We start from the raw sequence: 15,660 nt of genomic DNA on the forward strand, positions 1-15,660 counted from the left end.
TTGATAGAACCAGGAGACTGAATGTGGCCCATTCAATTTTCCAGAAAATATGCGATGATAATTGTTCAACAGGATTGAGGCATGGAATCCCTTCCCAGCGGCTCAAAAAAACTTGGTCCTGAGTATCGGCCGCTGCGACACGTCAGTCCCAAAATAGCACGGCTAAGTACAACTCTCGAATGTGTCTCAAGCTTAAAATGCAGACGACCAGCATCAGCAGGGGGGGGGGGGGTCTAGACTCGCTGGACTCACCAAGGACGCAACAAGGTGGACAGTAGAGATGTAAAGGAATGTAACTCCTGAGTAATCGTCAAAATGGTGCGCCGAACATATCAGGCAGACAATTTCCTCTTAAGGGGCTCCGGAACGCCCTATACGCGCAATGTTAAAATAACGCTTATAAATTACATCTTTCCTCGCAAAGTATTTGAGGTAGGAAGTTGAACATTTTACATATTATTTATTGGAATATGGGCTACAACTTAACACAGGGATTTTACAAAATTTTAGTTCAGTTATTAAAGATGATTTTTTTTCAATTGTAATGAAAATTCACAACATTTTTTTTGCAATTTTTTATTTATATATTCAAAAATATACAGTTTTTTGCAAAAAGGCTGTGTTAAATTATGCAGAAGGTACTGTGTAACATTTACTGAAAGTTTAAAACAAATATGTTTGGAAGATCCTTAGAAAACATGTAATTAGTATGAGAAAATAAAAGTTTTGGGAATCGAGCGACAAAGATTGGATTAACTTTTTAGTGCATTCCAGGTCCATAGGATGGATTATCTTCATCCTCTGCAAAGTTCTCCTCCAGCTTCCTCTTGTTCCACCTCCTGTTTACTCTTGCTTGTATTTCTAGACTCTTTACAGCCCTGTCTGCAGCCCGAAGGCGTTCCTTGTCTAAAGCAAGCATCGCTCGTACCATGTTAGAACCTATCTTCATTTCCATATTTCTAAATACCTTACACCTTACAATGTTGCCATCATTGAAAGTCGCAACAGCATCATACACACCAAAGTGAAGTGTTTCTATTCCAACAAATACAGTCTTGGGGATTTTCGACCATATAACACTATTTACACTTTCATTGGGGTTTTGAGTTTTTCCGTGAATACACTTTTTCAACAGTTCAGGTGCTGCTAAGTCTCTGAAAATAGATTTTATCACCTCCATTATTGCATGAGGCAGACTAAAATGTACCTGATGAACACGGACGTTAATAATAACACCATTTGACAGCAGTTTAACAGCGCCACAGTGGGTCACGCCCATGTAGAACACATTTCAAAAAAAATTTAAAAATAGTTGTAGTCTTCGGAATTGAATAAATTATATATCTATTAAAAGGTAACAGTCTGCAGATTCAGAAAACGCAAAAAGGTAAAAATCGAACTTTTCATGATTTTGAGCCTTTCCGGAGAAAAAGAAAGTCCCCATCCGTCGAGGGAACGTGCCTTTGTCACAATCTCGTCTCGCTACCTGAAGGTATGACGCTTCCATAAAAAGCGACCAGACAACTGCTTCAATTTCTTAACCATCATAGAGGAAAGCGGGAAAAATTGTGCGATGTATCAGTCCTTGCACAACTCATACATATCCAAAATTCGTACCTTCTGAAGAGGGATAAGAGAGCGACGTTGATTTTCCAGTAATGCCCCCTGAATCTCATTGGTATCCGATTTCCAATTGAGAATCGCAATTTGGAGCGGACAACAATCAGAAACAACTCCTTGTGACGTGTGAGACTCACAGCAGTGGCCACGTAATTACCGTTCCATCGAAACCCCGCAAATTATGTTTACTTTTGGTTGCGTGAAGTAGTGCTCCCGAGACACGGCAATACACCAGAAAGATCGCCTCCAGCAGAGGTATCTCTGCATGTCGAAGGTGTACAGGGCTATTACAAATGATTGAAGCGATTTCATAAATTCACTGTAGCTCCATTCATTGACATATGGTCACGACACACTACAGATACGTAGAAAAACTCATAAAGTTTTGTTCGGCTGAAGCCGCAGTTCAGGTTTCTGCCGCCAGAGCGCTCGAGAGCGCAGTGAGACAAAATGGCGACAGGAGCCGAGAAAGCGTATGTCGTGCTTGAAATGCACTCACATCAGTCAGTCATAACAGTGCAACGACACTTCAGGACAAAGTTCAACAAAGATCCACCAACTGCTAACTCCATTCGGCGATGGTATGTGCAGTTTAAAGCTTCTGGATGCCTCTGTAAGGGGAAATCAACGGGTCGGCCTGCAGTGAGCGAAGAAACGGTTGAACGCGTGCAGGCAAGTTTCACGCGTAGCCCGCGGAAGTCGACGAATAAAGCAAGCAGGGAGCTAAACGTACCACAGCCGACGGTTTGGAAAATCTTACGGAAAAGGCTAAAGCAGAAGCCTTACCGTTTACAATTGCTACAAGCCCTGACACCCGATGACAAAGTCAAACGCTTTGAATTTTCGACGCGGTTGCAACAGCTCATGGAAGAGGATGCGCTCAGTGCGAAACTTGTTTTCAGTGACGAAGCAACATTTTTTCTTAATGGTGAAGTGAACAGACACAATGTGCGAATCTGGGTGGTACAGAATCCTCACACATTCGTGCAGCAAATTCGCAATTCACCAAAAGTTAACGTGTTTTATGCAATCTCACGGTTTAAAGTTTACGGCCCCTTTTTCTTCTGCGAAAAAAACGTTACAGGACACGTGTATCTGGAGATGCTGGAAAATTGGCTCATGCCTCAACTGGAGACCGACAGCGCCGACTTCATCTTTCAACAGGATGGTGCTCCATGATGCTCAGCATTTCTTAAACAGGAGATTGGAAAACAGATGGATCGGTAGTGGTGGAGATCATGATCAGCAATTCATGTCATGGCCTCCACGCTCTCCCGACTTAACCCCATGCGATTTCTTTCTGTGGGGTTATGTGAAAGATTCAGTGTTTAAACCTCCTCTACCAAGAAACGTGCCAGAACTGCGAGCTCGCATCAACGATGCTTTCGAACTCATTGATGGGGACGTGCAGCGCCGAGTGTGGGAGGAACTTGATTATTGGCTTGATGTCTGCCGAATCACTAAAGGGGCACATATCGATCATTTGTGAATGCCTAAAAAAACTTTTTGAGTGTTTGTATGTGTGTGCAAAGCATTGTGAAAATATCTGAAATAATAAAGTTATTGTAGAGCTGTGAAATCGCTTCAATGATTTGTAATAACCCTGTACAAAACCATCACACCATCAGCGTGTGCGCGAACAGCGAGTTTCCTTCGATAAAAGCGTCCAACCCTGAAGATGGGACGCAACCTGCCGAAGCAGCGACTCCAGAAATAAGTCAAACAAAGACGTCGACAGTAGGTTCCTCTGTGTCAGTGTCCGGCCGATGGGAATCAGTCCATTCATAACTAATGAAGCGGCAGTGCCTGTGAACACATTCGATAACCCTTTGTGAGCCTCATTAGCAAACCCGATCTTATCCAAAATCCGGAGCAGGAAGACATGATTTACACCGTTAAAAGTATTATTGAAATTCAAACAGGCGAGGGCAAATAGAAGTAACGGTAGCAACCGAAATCACACCAGGGAATTCGGTCACAGTGCTAAGAATAGAGCAAGCAGGGAGACAACTCTTATACTCGCCGACAACGAATTCTATAAAGGCAGACATCTTGCAATTTACCGCCCTCGCCACTGTCATCAGAATCCAATAACGTGAGAGGACGAAAATTATCAACAGTATTACGACCGGGATGTTTAGGTATCAACACAATTTTCCCCGCCTTGAAAGGAGCGAGCACAGCTTGCCCCATGATCATTTCATTCAACATGGACGTTAATTTGACGCCCAAGAGGGGCCAAAAACGCACATAAAATTCCTTGGCGAGTCCATCCGTACAAGGCAATTTGTGAGACGGAGAGGTAACAATAAGATCGTGTACATCATCTGGGTGAAACGTGGCTAGGAATTCGATGTTCTGTTCAGGCGTGAGAGGCGTATCTAGGGTCTCAGTAGCCAGATCGTAGAGAAAGTCTCTTGGTGTACCCACGTCGCAAAAATCCACACAGTACTGATGTAAGGAGTGAAGTACGTAAGGAGTGAAATACGTCAGTTTGCGCTGTTAGCTGATGGCCGTCAGCTGCCGTAAGAGACGTACTGCAAGGGCGTCGACTCCGAGCTTGGTGTCAGTGCAAATGGTATTACTAAACCAATTCCCCCGCCACTAATGATCGTGGTTACGATCGTACACGCAACCACTGCATCTGCCTACGCTTCAACTGCAACAACTTTGGAGGGCGGTGCGGTCCGCACTGTCATACAAGTCGCACAAAAAAGTAATAACTGAATACTTAGGAACTCCCTCGCCCTATCAACACAATAAGTAAGCAAAGTTTGACGGAGCTTCGATTTAGCCAGGGCAGTCCACCATTCCAAAGTGGTAGATTACCTCTCAGCGGATCGAAGACTACGCTCCCAAGAATTGTGTGTCACATCATCGAGAGAAGGATCTGCCAAGTGAGCGACATTTAACATACACGGGAAACAGAATAGTTTCGCAGGTTGCCGATCAAGTTCGAGAGTGGCGGCCAAAGCACAGTGATCAGAAAAGCAAGGAGGGATAACGTCGACTGCAAGAATGGGATCACGCATCCAAATCGATAAATGGAACACCTAATAGAAGTCGCAGTAAAATGCGTAAATTTAACCAACGTCGAATATTTACACTCCCAAACATCTTTCAAGTGCATCGAGCTATCATCTCGTTTAAATCTCGACAATACTTAAAATTGGGATACTGATCAACAATACGTAGAAGACAATTAAAATCACCACCCAACAAAAGACCCCCTAGACTCCTACGTAAAAGATAAATAACTCCTTTTTAAAAAAAACGCGAAAGTTCCACTGTGTGACCAAAGCCAGGCTGAGCATGTAAGACAACCAAGCTGAGTTAAAAAGGCTACAGCCTGTTTCTCTTTCAGATTCAAGAACCTCTTCCTCATCAAAGGGAATACCTCCTCGACAAAATAAGGCGGTTCCCCTCGAAAATTCGGGCACCACATTAAAAACGCTTTGAAATCTAGGAAGAGGGAACCTGGTAAATAAAACCTCTTGCAGGAACACTGTATCTGCCCCAGAGACATACACCAGGGTTGGAACTTTATTAGTGGCACTATTTGTTTACAGCTTGTACAAAACAGATACGTGTTTCAAAGTCTTACTGACCTTCACTGTAGTCACCAGCATTGTGAATAACCCGTTGTCAGCGATGTGGAAGTCGTAGGTTACTCTTAGCAGTGCCAGTTGTGTTGACAGTTCGAGCGGCGCGGTCTGTTTCCCGACGAATGTAGAACTTCTGAAGCGAATGTCCTGAAGTGTTTCCTTCAGTTTCGAAATGGAGTAGAACTTAAAAGGGCTTACGTCAGGGGAGTCTAGCAGGTGGTATAGCACCTAGCAGCTCCATCAGTCAAACAAATCAGTAACAGCTTGCACTGTACGCGCTTAAGCATTGTCCTGCAAAATGATGGTCAGGACCTGCAGAAAGTGTCATCACTTCTGCCTCTATGCTATTTGTTTTTGGAAGACAGCCTACGACCAACTTGTTTTTCGCGCCGCTGCGCATTTCTGCTGTAATAGCCTCTGCAGAAGGCGGCGTAGGCGGATCCTTCACCACATCCATATTAATACGTGACTGCCTAGGGTCAAAGACCTGCCCTGCAGAAGGATCACGCTGAAAACCATGCCGACTACCTGATGGAAGGCAATCAGAGTGAATCTCAGAGACAGCGGGAGGCAAGCCTGGGTAACAGCTTCCGAAACGGGAGTCTCAAGAAGCGGAAAATCACGGTCTCCATCGTCGGGAGCAGACAGAGGAACTGGAGGGAATTGTTGTATTGCCGTTTGTACCTGTCACAGTGGCTGCGAAAGAGACGACCCACACTCTCTCCAGGACGAAACAGGAGTACATGATATTTCCTCAACGTTCTCCACCTCACCAGGGGCAAGTCGTACCACACTACTGGTAGGAGTGAGAGACAAACATGGCCCAGGGGGAGGTTCAACTAGATCACCAAAATTTTGAGTGCAGCGCGCTTATTGTGAATTGCGCGCGCAGCCGTCCAAGCAGTAGCAGGAAGCAGGTCAGGCTTTGTTGCAACGGCGCAAAATCGCCCGCAGTGACAATGGGAACAGTCGGATGATCTCCAGACACGAGGGAATATGTAGCCCCAAGTTCGTTACTAGACGAGACAAGGTCAGTAGCCGTTAACGTGCGTCGTTGTTTCAAGGAAGACAGTAAATCAAAACCTCACCGCTGGCAGGTAGTTCAAAGATGGCCACTTTCGTTGCACACTAAATAGGTGTCCACCCGTCCGCTATACGTAACATGAATACGATAGCCACAAACTCGGAAATGAAACGGAATGTTGATTTGATCTCCACCGGAAGTATGCCGCTATAACACTGTAGCTTGTCTTGACTTGACTAGCGTTCACGGCGAATGCATCTTACGTCACGACGTTGCGACAAAAGTTCCTTAAGGTAAGTATCCTCTACCTCCGGAGGAAGACTGAATATCCGGGTGTTCGTACATTCAATGTCCGCATTCGCAAGCATGCTGATCGAACCATCTCTATGCCGGTTCAAATGGTTCAAATTGATCTGAGCACTATGAGACTTAACATCTGAGGTTACCAGTCCGCTAGAACTTAGAACTACCTAAACCTAACTAACTTATGGACATCACACACATACATGCCCGAGGCAGGATTCGAACCTGCGACCGTAGCGGTCGCGCGGTTTCAGACTGAAGCGCCTAGAACCGCTCGGCCACACAGGACGGCTCTCTATACAGGAAGAAAACCTGAGTGCCATGCTTGATTAGGAACTTGTCTACTTATAGGGGATCTACGAACACGTAATTCACACTATCTACATAGGCGATGTGTACTTGGTCTGAAGGAACATGAAAAGTACCAACTAACCAGTTATGGATTTCTAAAGAACCGGGCTGCACGCTACGTGTCGACTTGTTAAACGGAAAACTCACAGTACCTTTCCGCCGAACGCTCTTGGACAGGATGAGAGACAAACAGGAGCGGACGAGCCTCCGCCATCCAAACACCGGACTAAGGACAAGACGAGACCACAACGAGGTCACACACACTAATTGCAGGCGCTGCGGCAGAACGAATACGTAAACAACGACGTGCTCGCTCGGAGAACAAGGTAGAAGAGGGCATGCACTTTGCCGTTAGACCTCCAGGAATAGTTTTCAGTAGGAGGGGCCCCATAGCTCTCATATATTTGAAAAAATGTCATATTACTACCTTGAGCCACTAGTAAAATTATGTATACATCCAGTTTCAGTCGACTGACCATCATCAGGTTTCTATATACCAAATAACGTAAGACACAAGTAAAGTTTGATAAGATATTGCAGTGCTTGTGTTATGAACTACGATGCAATGTCCCTTTGGACATGAATGCGTGCATTTATCCGCCCAAGCCGGGCAAGCGACTCCCAAGTAAAATGTCTCACCTGTACGGGAATATACACTGCTGGCCAATAAAATTGCTACACCAAGAAGGAATGCAGATGATAAACGGGTATTCATTGGACAGATATATTATACTAGAACTGACATGTGGTTGCATTTTCACGCAATTTGGTTGCATGGACCCTGAGACATCAGTACCCAAAACAACCACCTCTGGCCCTAATAACGGCCTTGATACGCCTGGGCATTGACTCAAACAGAGCTTGGATGGCGTGCACTGGTACAGCTGCCCATGCAACACGATACCACAGTTCACCAAGAGTAGTGACTGGCGTATTCTGAGGAGCCAGTTGCTCGGCTACCATTGACTAGACGTTTTCAGTTGGTGAGAGATCTGGAGAATGTGCTGGCCAGGGCAGCAGTCGAACATTTTCTGTATCCAGAAAGGCCTGTACAGGTCCTGCAACATGCGGTCGTGCATTTTCCTGCTGAAATGTAGGGTTTCGCAGGGATCGAATGAAGGGTAGAGCCACGGGTCGTAACACATCTGAAATGTAACGTCCACTGTTCAAAGTGCCGTCAATGCTACCAAGAGGTGACCGAGACGTGTAAACAATGGCACCTCATACCATCACACCGGGCGATACGCCAGTATGGCGATGACGAATACAGGCTTCCAATGTGCGTTCACCGTGATGTCGCCAAACACGGATGCGACCATCATAATGCTGTAAACAGAACATGGATTCATCCGAAAAAACGACGTTTTGTCATTCGTGCACCCAGGTTCGTCGTTGAGTACACCATCGCATGCGCTCCCATCCGTGATGCAGCGCCAATGGTAACCGCAGCCATGGTCTCCGAGCTGGAAGTCCATGCTGCTGCAAACGTCGCCGAACTGTTCGTGCAGATGGTGTTGTCTTGCAAACGACCCTGTCTGTTGACTAAGGGATCGAGACGTGGCTGCACGATCCGTTACAGGCATACGGATAAGATGGCTGTCATCTCGACTGCTAGTGATACGAGGCCGTTGGGATCCAGCACGGCGTTTCGTATTACCCTCCTGAACTCTCCGGTTCCATATTCTGCTAACAGTCATTGGATCTTTACCAACGCGAGCAGAAATGTCGCGATACGATAAACCGCAATCGCGATAGGCTACAATCCGACCTTTATCAAAGTCTGAAACGTGATGGTACGCATTTCTCCTCCTTACACGAGGCATCAGAACAACGTTTCACCAGGCAACGCCGGTCACCTACTGTTTGTGTACGAGAAATCGGTTGGCAACTTTACTCATGTCAGCACGTTGTAGGTGTCGCCACCGGCGCCAACCTAGTGTGAATGCTCTGAAAAGCTAATCATTTGCATATCATAGCTTCTTCTTCCCGTCAGTTAAATCTCGCGTCAGTAGCACGTCGTCTTCATGGTGTAGCAATTTTAATGGCCTGTAGTGTACATAATGGCTGTGCGAGTACAAGTTGTAGACGCATGGTTGTCGGCATATGGAAGTTTGTGTCTGACATTGAGTTCAAATGGCTCTGAGCACTATGGGACATAACATCTTAGGTCATCAGTCCCCTAGAACTTAGAACTACTTAAACCTAACTAACCTAAGGACATCACACAACACCCAGCCATCACGAGGCAGAGAAAATCCCTGACCCCGCCGGGAATCGAACCCGGGAACCAGGGCGTGGGAAGCGAGAACGCTACCGCACGACCACGAGATGCGGGCGTGTCTGACATTGAGTCTTGCAGGGATAGCCAAAGTGTAAGGCGACCGCACGCAATAAGTGGGAAACCCTAGTTAGATTCCCGGTCAGACACCAATTTTCATTGTCGTCATCGCATTCTGCAGCTGAATGTGGCCCATATTTGCCATTGTGAATATATTTGATCCATGTCACAAATCTGATAACTGATGTAAATATTAATAATAACACACCCGAAATGAAATGTCACGCACTGACATAAAAGTAATTGCAGCTTCGTCATAAGCGTAATATGACATCTTTATCATCAGGAGATAAAATGACGAATAATGCACTGAAAATATAAGTATACAGTACCACAGTATTATCTTATTAGGTATACAGGAATCTGATGATGGTCAGACGACTGAAAATGGCTGCATAGAAGAAGCGATGTTTTTCGGACATAGATACAGAGAGACAGGAACTGTCGATGCCATGCCTCGCTCAGGCCTCCCAAGAATTACTACTGCAGTGGATGACTCGGAGGAACCCTGACTGCAACGCCACCATGTTGAATAATGCTTTTCGTGCAGCCACAGGATGTCGTGTTAAGACTCAAACAGTGCGCAATAGGATAGGCTGCATGATGCTCAACTTCACACCGACGTCCATGGCGACGTCCATCATTGCAACCACACCACGCAGCGCTCGTACAGATGGGACCAACAACATGCCGAATGGACCACTCAGGATTGGCATCACGTTCTCTTCGCCGATGAGTTTCGCATATGCCTTCAACCAGACAATGACCAGAGACGTGTTTGGAAGCAACCCGGTCAGACTAAACGCCTCAGACACGCTGTCCAGCGAGTGCAGCTAGATGGAGGTCCCTGCTGTTTTGGGGCATGTGGGGCCGAAATACGCCCCTGGTGTTCATGGAAAGCACCGTGAAGGCAGTACGATACGCGAATGCCGTTCTCCGACCGATAGTGTAACCATATCGGCACCAAATTAGCCACCAAATTAGCAAGGTATTCGTCTTCGTGGACGACAATTCCATTGTGCACATCTTGTGAACGACCTCCTTCAGGATAACGACATCGCTCTACGAGAGTAGCCAGCATGTTCTCCAGACATAAACCCTATCGAACATGCCTTGTATAGTTTGAAAAGGACTGTTTTTGGATGACGTGACCCACCGACCACTCTGAGGGACCTTCGCCGAATCGCCTTTGAAGAGTGGGACAATGTGGACCAATAGTGCCTTGATGAACTTGTGGATAGTATGCCACGACGCCATGCATCAATGCATTATGACTTGCTACTGGGTATTGGAGGTACCGGTGTGTAAAGTAATCTTGACCACCACCTCTGAAGGTCTCGCTGTAAGATGGTACAACATGCAATGTGTGGTTTTCATGAGCAATAAAAATGGCGGAAATAATGTTTATGTTGTTTTCTATTCCAATTTTCTGTACAAGTTCCGGAACTCTCGGAAACGAGGTGATGCATAACATTTTTTATGTGTGTAGAAAGAACTATGGCATTCATGAAACAGACACCACACCTGAAATGGAGTTGCGTACAACTGTCGGACAAGGAGACGGTCTCTCACTGACTATTATTCAACATATTATTGGACGGAATTACCAAGCAAAAGCATGAAGAAGTAAAAGGGATTCAGATATGAAGAACACGTTTAAATAAGACAGTCACAACATTCATGGCATTTGAAGGTGAGCTGGAAATGCTCTGCAACAATAGACAAGGAACACAAGAAGTACTGGAATACTCACATGAAGTCTCTGACACAATAGGTCAACAGACATCATATGAGAAAACACGGTACAGGGAAAGGAAGAACAGCAACAAACAAGAGACGGAATGATTAAAACAGTGGAAAAAATCAAGTATGTAGGGGGTATACACGAAAAGGAGATCGACAAGTCATCCAACATAGAAAGAACAGAAAAATTTCGCAAAGCATACAATCTCAGATGGATGCGCTATAATGAAAAGAATATTACAGAATAGTCCGGACTTACGCATTCCAATACTGTTGTACTAACAGCGGTATTTCACACATCACAAAAGGTAACAGTCGAAGCATAAGGCATCGCATGGAAAGAAAAGAGTAGAATGTAAAATCACTGTACAATCTTTTGAAGCAATAAATAGCGATGATATATGAATGAAACGACAAACCAAGGAATCGCCAGAACACACAGACAGACTCACAAACGTGATCAGAAAACTCCGACTAACATTCTATGGACACATACACAGAATGAATACCAACAGAGTCCCAAAGAGGATGTGTGATGTAATAAAAAGCTCAATAAATACAAAAAGAAACTGGCTTAAGAAACAGAATAAGAGTTACACCATGCGAGAATCAATAGTGAAACGATAAATGTAAGAGACAAATGCTGAAACAAAATTATGAACAGATAATTTGAAGTGAAAGAAAGGTAGAAATTTGGGAATATATGGATATAACAAAGTAAACTGAAACCCAGTCAAAGAATCAAGAGATTTTGGGAAGAGAAAAAGAAGGAAAAATAAAAAATTGAATGAGTATTTTAGGTTCAATTTTGAGCCTTGTTTTAAGGGCTAAAATGTGTTACAAGAATAAACGAAGATAACAAAAACGCGTTTCCCCGTTAATGTGTAATCTGAGGTTAAAACTTCATAGGCAGCACAGTACAATGTATGCAAAATACACTCGTCACAATATTGAATAGTGCAACAATGAAAGAATCATAACATTCCTAAGCAGCTAAGAAACAGGGTGATGGTGCGGAAGAAATGTAAATAACCATAAAATAAAAAGCACGTTATTGTTGTTGTTGTGGTCTTCAGTCCTGAGACTGGTTTGATGCAGCTCTCCATGCTACTATATCCTGTGCAAGCTGCTTTATCTCCCAGTACCTACTGCAACCTACCTCCCTCTGAATCTGCTTAGTGTATTCAATAGAAACATAATGCTTAAGTGCACGGCATCAGAAACAAGGCTGTTTTAGATGTAGCATATACGTGCAACAGCATTACTAGATGCTGCACATACAAAAGTGTGTACGTAAGATCCACGGCTTCAAACAGTCCAGAAATCTGTTGCTTTTAAGACCCGTTTGTTCAGTCAGATTATGATTAGTTTGTTACTTGTAGGTGCTGTTAACAGGTTGTAAAGTATGACATAACAAGCATTACCTGTAAGATAATTATGTAGGCCAAAGCCATGAATTAAAATTTGTATTAGCAACGGGATTCGGACATGGGTCATCATTTTACTACGTTGGGACCGTGATCACCACAACCGCACGGATTAGCGTAGCACTCCCCCTCCGTGATACAAATTTCAAGTCACGCCTCTGCCCACTGCTATTCCCATTCTACACTTACTGGCGTTCCAGCCCGGCCTTACGTGAGTGGCATTATGTAACAGGCATTAGATGGCTTTTGTGGCGTAATGTATTTGTTACGGGGCACTGCATAGAGTTATAAATAGATTTCCGACATATCACTTTCACATAACGATGTAAGCAGCACATGGCAGGGAAGATATCAGGAGGCATAAATGTTGTGTTTTCCATACTGAATTGGCGTTTGGAGTGACGCCCCATGGCATTAACGGGAGCACATTTTCACGTTAGTAACATGTTTACAACCAATATAAATATCGAATGGGAATCACAGGGTGTATTTGTTGTCCTGGATAAGGTGGCACAAATAAAAGAAGTAAATTTAAAAAAGCATGCGTGATGTAGTTGTGAAGATTAGTATGCGCTGTCATGCATAGTTGAGACTCACTCCTACAATTATTCATCGTGGACACTGTATGGTAGAGAGCTTCGCCGTACCATCTATGTTTGATTCAAGGAAGGCGGAAAGATCTCGTGCATAGTTGAAACGCACTGCGACAGCTGAAAGCTGAGTCATTTGCTGCGCTACTGAATGGATAAACTGTATGTAAACTAAGCAAAGCTGCCGTGTTAGTTCTTCGGAAAGGTTTCACTTGTAGCATAAAATAAATAGCTCCTTAGATATTAAGTACTCCCACGGTTTTCGCTATAAACTTGTTCTCACACAATTGCAAGGAAACTGTTGGTTAAAAATATTTGATTATTTCAAATGTAAGTCTCATATCACACCCTGATTTCGAAACTTCAAAACTGAATAACTCACTACTGGTTGTTTGAAGAATTTACAGTGCACTGAGAGAGCAAATTGCGACTACTAGTCACTGGAAACCAGAGATTGGCAGTTTGAAACAGTCGTCATATTTCTAAATGTGTGTCTCCACATCACTGAGAGGTGACCTCAAGGTTGAAAGGCAGTGTGTAACAGAGTGACCCAGTGCGGATTTGAGGCCACAACCTTTTGGCGTCTACCCACACTCTACCGCTGGACCACCTCAGCAGTCGCAAATTACATCTCACTTGCTTATTTCTCGAGCTACTGCTCTTCTCTCGAGGTGTAGGGGCTGTTCACTGGGTGGCAATGACATTATTTTCACAACTCAATTTTTATTTATTATAGGTCAGACATTTTGTATGAAATATTTATAAGTTATATACAAAAATCTTCCTCTTGAGTCTGTGTATCTACTCGTGAAAACCGTAAGAAATTCCCTACATTAGTGCCTGAGATTATATATACAGACTGATATGAGCAACCAACTTCAATTTATGTATAAAGAGATAGAAAAAAATTTTATGCAATGAGATTACACCAATTATTTGCAGGTGAGTGCTTGTTAACACATCCGTGAGTTTACTGCTCAGACTCGTGTTGTTTTGATACGATTGTATTGTATGTTTGTAGAGGCTTGACTACAGTGTAACGCACAAAGTGAAATAGAAAAGAAAAACTATTCCATCACAGATAAAGATGGCATCAACGACTGCAGTTTTTTTTCTGCCCCTACTGCTTTTCAACCCCTCTTGATCCCTCTAGCGACAAATTAGATGTTTCTGAACACCATAATCATTCTCTCAGTACCTGTCTCTCCTTCAGGTAAGATCTACCATAGACTCCTACCCTATCTTCCTGTATTTCTCAAAACATTGAAATCATAAGTTTTATTCCTATCGACCGTTTAATGTCATCAACAGAGGCCAACAATGTACAGGAAACTATGGTGAAGATCCAAATTATTATGTTAGTAAATCATTTACCTTAATTCCAGCAAAAGAATATGTGTAAGTTTACACACTTTTTTCATTGATACTTAAGTCAATAATTCATTAATATTTCTCTTCAGTTGTTAAATATTTTGTAATTAAGAATTGTAAGGTTGTTGTCATCTTAATATCTGGGAGCTAATTATCTATTCTGCACAATGGAAGTGTTATGAAGCATTCTCTTATAAGATGTGTTTTTATTTCATGTACAATTTTTTTTATTAGTATGTTTCCTTTTGCTTTCAGAACTCATTTGGGACTGAGATGTTGAGGCTGTTCATAGCTCCATGCTGGATATCAAGACAGTCATACGCCAACATTCTGTACTATTGATTTACAAATCTAAAGGATTTTGTAAATTATTGTACTAAATTTTCACTGCAAAAAAGTTAGTGTATTGTAAACCAGTGAGGTTAACCTGTTTTGTACTACAAAAATAAAGTTTATTTATTCATTATATGATTTATTGTAATTTGGCCAGTTTTCCTTGGTTTGAGATTCGTAGCTCAGCACAGAAACTGTGCGTCATAATGGAACATGTTATAGAGGAAATATAAAACTTTTATACCAATAGTAAATTTCTCCAAATGACATTTTTGGTGCATGCGAAGACCAGGAAATATTTGAGGACTTAATAGGTTGAAAGAAAGGTTCAGAATTTGGCTATTGACAACATATATCCACACCTCAGTGTAACAGTAGAAGAACTCCTGCCGATATATATGAAACTCAGTACTTGGAAGATTTCAGAAATTACTTCATGATCCTTTCCGTAATGGCGCTAATACGTCTAATATTAGTTCCTCGGATACATATATTTAGTAATTTCGGTATCGATAGGTTACAAGGTAGCTGAAGAGAAGGGGTCATCATTTATAGCACAACAATGGTATGAGTCGTTGTTTCTGCAAAAATCCGCATCGTATTAGAAGCCCTGATGCATGAGAATGGGGGAGTTGGCCACAAAGCGACCTAGTTATTATCACTTAGAATCGGTTCATAAAGGGGACTCTTACCAACAGTATTTTAATAAAAGAGTAGAGGTGAGACCATATTAGCATTTTTATCATTAATGGCGCACACATTACCATTTCTCACAAATCTATCAACCACATCCATAAAACAAGTTAAGTTACCAATTTAGAACTCATTGAAAGAAGGAACATAACATTCTTAAAATAAAAATAAAAAAACGTAATTCGCCTATTTGGGCAAGAAGAACCGGATAGTGGAGGATAATTGCATCCTCAATGTATTTGCGGAGAAATCATGGATTTAG

Source organism: Schistocerca piceifrons, chromosome 2, assembly GCF_021461385.2.
Source record: "Schistocerca piceifrons isolate TAMUIC-IGC-003096 chromosome 2, iqSchPice1.1, whole genome shotgun sequence".
NCBI lineage: Eukaryota > Metazoa > Arthropoda > Insecta > Orthoptera > Acrididae > Schistocerca > Schistocerca piceifrons.